Source organism: Capsicum annuum, chromosome 9 (assembly GCF_002878395.1).
Source record: "Capsicum annuum cultivar UCD-10X-F1 chromosome 9, UCD10Xv1.1, whole genome shotgun sequence".
NCBI classification, from domain to species: Eukaryota; Viridiplantae; Streptophyta; class Magnoliopsida; order Solanales; family Solanaceae; genus Capsicum; species Capsicum annuum.
This window is the reverse complement of record NC_061119.1, coordinates 79,890,446-79,895,357: the sequence shown is the minus strand read 5'-3', so window position 1 is coordinate 79,895,357 and position 4,912 is coordinate 79,890,446. Positions and strand designations below refer to the sequence as shown.

Genomic DNA, 4,912 nt, shown 5'->3' with positions numbered 1-4,912 from the left:
ATATCTCAAAAGAAAATAATAATTATCTTTTGAAGTTATTTCTCCAATTAATCTTTAGCAAAAGAATTTAATTATGTATTATTAACAGCGTCCAAGCATACACGCAAGTGTATGTGGTCTACCAAGTAGTAAAGTAGCCTTTAAGAAAGCCAAGTATCAATCCCCCAGGGACTTGATTCAACAATGATTCTATTCTAGTTCATAATTCAGATTCAATTGATGCAAGTGTAATCAGATAGAGTTTTGGAATATTGTAACTTGCAAGTAAAGTAAACAATGCGTAAAATAAAGTCTTGAAATAATCAATGGAGTAAAGACCAGGATTAAAGAACTTCGAACAATCATACTATGTTATTGAACTTCATTCGTTAATTTTCTTATCTTGGTTATTGATTCGTAGGATTAATAGCATGATTATGGTGTCCCAACCTCTAATCATTTACCTAATATGGACATTACAACTACATTATTGAGCGGGGATGCAATAATCTAATTAAGTGTTTTAAAGCTATTATCCTATATTTGAATCAAGTAAGGAATCTAAGTACATCCTTATCCTAGTGCTCAGTTCAATTCTTTATTTCATAAAAGAATAAAAATCATACTTTGTTCATCTCCATGTTCTATCTCCCTATTCCCTCTCCCAAGATATCAAGGGTTACAATAGATGTATTTTTGGGTGATAAATCCATCAAATAGTTAAATCAAGAATAAACAAACAACCAATAATGATAAGCAAATCAAGGGAACTTAGTTCAAAATAATAATACTCATGTTCTTGGCTTTAACCCTGGTGAGGGAGTTTCTAGCCACTCATAGTCATAATCAACATCCAAATAATTGTGTGAATGATTAAAACCATATAAAAACTAAGAATAAAAGAATATAAAACCTAAAAAGAAATTGTGGTAGCCTCTAATGATGTTCCAATTGATCTAGGGTGTTCCAAGACTTTTCAAGATGTTTAAAACGGAATTTAAGATGTTATATTTATAGTAGATAAGTCATAAACCAACTTGGATTATGTTTTCATGTTGTCCTTTTTCATAAAGGCAGAATTTTCCAGATTTTTATGCTCACCGTTGAGTGGTATAGTGCCAAATTCCATCACTGGGCCCTTTTTCCCTATTTTGGTGCTCACCGTTGAGAGCAGTATAATCGCGTTGAGCTTCTATTTTTGGACAAAAGACAATTGACTTATCACCTCTGAGCAGTGGGTAACCATTTTAGGACTCTTCTGAATTCAATGGTGTACAGCATGCGCCCATTGTCCAATCAAATAGACACACGCGCCTAAGACATTTCAGGGGTCCAAATTGCATCAATTTGTGTATTTTGCTTTCGTTGAGCCATTCCAAGCCCTTGGAGTTGTTTCCACTTAATTTGAAGCTTTTATATCCTTCATATATCATCATAATCTATTCATGAAGAATCCTATAGCATTAAACACAACAATTTAGAGCTCAAAAAAATACAACATCCAAGACGGTGAATCAAAAACATGAGCTAAGCATGGGCTAATTTCACTTTGATATTTAACTCATTGTTTTGATCCTTGTCTTGGTATTATTGACCCTTGAAAATTATAATCAAGTTTTTTCACATATAAATACATAATAAAAATCCTGGTAACTCATTAAACACATTAGAACCCAACACGATAGACTAGACAAATACCTAGCTCAAGCTAGTCACACTAGTTTTCTCGGTTGACTCTAAATGCTCAAATTGGAATCAAAGTCGTGTGAAAACACCATTAAACATTGTAAATACATACATGGACACTTAAAATCACATTTATATCATTATCAACATATACAGCATAAGAATCATCCTCAAAATAAGACTAAATAGGCTAGAATAGTAATGCTAGAATGCATAAATACACCCAACATCAATTATATTTCTCTAAATAAATTTGGTCAAATGTATTTTTTATATAATAAATACATTCATTATTTGATGTATAAACCACAGAAATCCCGTTTAATATAAAAGTATTTACAAAATTTCCCTTTATGTTTTCTCTCTCCCTATTTTGCAAAATATTGTCATACATTCGGATGTTTGTTATACATTGGTCGAATGTATGATAAAACTAATTTTCCTACAATTATGGGAAGGGGAATAAGAAAATATCTTCCTACTCCTTAAATTACGCCCTTTAATAACCTGTAATTAATTATTATATGAGTTAATATAGTAACTCAAATTTTAATTTCAAAAAAAAACTCTTAAACATTATTGTTAATTGTCGTCATTGTTGATATACATTCTTGAGAAAAAAAATTCCTCTTCGTTCTTAATTTTAAGGAAAAGAAAGACAAACATCCCCATATTGTTGCATCATTCCGGTGTATGGGAGACAGAAATTAGTTATAAAACATACAAAAGTGATGCCATTATTATTTCTGAAAGTATTAACCATTTGAAATTGATTGCGATAATCGCGATGGAATTGAGTATTGACGATGTTAAAAAAAATTAAAGTTAAATATATCATTGATGGTAATTCTTCTCCAATTATCATAAGAAATGATAATGGAGTGAAGATTTACATTGATTTGAAGAAACAATTTACGGGGCTTGTTAATTTTCTGCTCTATATAACAACTTTTGACAAATCGAATAAGGATATCGATTGTGATAGAGAAACTGGGGCAGTATGATGTGTTGAAGGTAGTGAATCTGATTCGGTTGCTTTAACAGTTGTTGAAATGCAGAATCAGTATTCATTATAAGTTCCAGAATTTGAAGTTAATAATTTCATTATTGCTTGCAAGAACACTGAAATAAAGGTTAATCAGCTTTATATGGATAAGAAAAGTTTGGTATCGGTAATGACAAAATATGCGATATTGAATGGCTTCAACACCTATTCTAAATGATCTGACAAACAAAGGTATGAAAAAAATAATTTATTTTTATCTATCGATGCTTTAAAGGATGTTTTTGTTTTGTAATAGCCTTTGTTAATGGAGTTGCTATCTTTACGAAAGTTCTAGTTTTTGTTGTTTGTTGTTTCATTAACAATGTATAATATGCTATCATACATTCGAACGAATGTATAAATAAACTATAACAGGTCAATTTTTGTATTTTTATGAAGATTATTAATTTTATATGTATATTAATACATTGACAACATGTTTAAAAATGTAAATGCAGCTATGTATTACACTACCATAACAAAGATTGTAAATGGATCCTCAAGGAGTCTTCGATAAATCATTCAGAAATCTTTATGATAAAGAGATTTGATTCAGAACATACATGCAGTCTGAGTGATAGAGTACTGAATAATTTGGTTGCAACAACAGCTTTGTTAGTGAATTTACAGCACCAAAATTAATTAATTACAAGAAAATACACACACCCGTAGACATAATTAAAGAGATGAAGGTTGTTTACGGTGTTGATATTAACTACATAATTGCTTGGCGGGCAAAAAAAAGGCAATTGCGATGCTTAGAGGTGGACCAGCTGATGGATATCAGCAAATGCCTCGGTATATCTATATGTTGAACTAGGTATATCTTGGATCGTAAATTTAGATGCAGTAGGCATTAGATAACGAGTTTAAATACTTGTTTATTGCCTTACATCCCATGATAAGGGGTTTCAAATTTTACCGATCAGTTGTATTTGTAGATGATGCACATTTAAGCGAGCCATACAAAGAAACATTTGTATCGGCAAGCACTCTTGATGGTGCAGGTATTATACAATACTTTTAAAGCTTTTTCTTTGTTCATTGTACATTTTGCATGTATTCGAACTGATTATACGTTGCTCTTGTATGTATAATAAAATATGAATTTTCCAAATCAGTACATATATTATTAACGTACTCATTTTATTTTTGATAATTGTTTTTTTTCTATATATGAGGTACCAGTTTTTCTTTAAACAACATAAGAAATGGCATATCCATGAAACATAAATTGTGTAAAATTTTAGTAGCTTTTGCTTTGTATGTTATGTGTATAAGTAAGGTTTGTGCGTTAGGGTGTATGTATGATGTTATAAAATACCCATATTTTCTTATAAATATTACGTTTAATGGTTGATACATTTACTAATCATTAAATGTATAATTCCTTAACATCGTGTTTATAATGTATGATGTAGTGGTATACATCATAAATATGTATGATGGCATTTATTTTCATTATTTTCAATTAAGTCATAAACATGTGACAACATGTATGATGTTATGTAATCCACAATTCTAAAATCATTAGAGACCTATTCAATGGAGTACATATATTATTGACCTACATATCTTATTTTGTTTTTTATTTAGGATGAATTCTTTCATTAGCTTACGGTGTTATGGATTCGGAGAACGACAATTCGTGGACTTGGTTTTTTCATTAATTTAGGGAAGTATTTAGAGAACGGGACAATATGTGTGTTGTATCGGATCAAAATGAGAGTATCATAAAAGGTGTGAACATTTTTTATCCTAATGTCCCTCATCTAGCTTTTATTTGACATTTATGAAAAAATGTTTGCAAATATTTTAGAAAAATCAAAGATAGACTTTAGTGACCTTCATTATTCCACGGCTAAAGCTTATAGAATAGAAGATTCTAATTACATTATGTCAAAGGTTGGTAAGGTTGATCCCAGAGTTAAGGAATATCTGGAAGAAGTTGATTATAAAAAATGGTCTCGATGTCACTCCCTTATTAATAGAGGTAAAATGATGACCTCAAATAAAGCTGAATGTATTAACGGTTATTTGGTAGAGGCTAGAGAACTTCCTATTTTAGGTTTCCTTGAAGAAGTTAGGATTTTATTTGCTGCATGGAATTGTAAGAACAGTAAAATTGCATCTTATACAAACACAACACTCAGGAGATGATTTCAAGAAATTCTGACTGATAATGAGGTTAAATCATTGAGG

The 4,912-nt window shown here is 30.5% G+C and overlaps 1 long non-coding RNA gene across 1 annotated transcript; it reads left to right on the top strand.

Annotated features, from left to right (window-relative positions):
• The first annotated feature begins 2,750 nt into the window (after window positions 1–2,750).
• Window positions 2,751–3,445, top strand: LOC124887344. The gene is made up of 2 exons (XR_007044881.1): window positions 2,751–2,902; window positions 3,169–3,445. It is a non-coding gene; the product is annotated as an uncharacterized LOC124887344 (long non-coding RNA).
• Window positions 3,446–4,912: the final 1,467 nt, after the last annotated feature.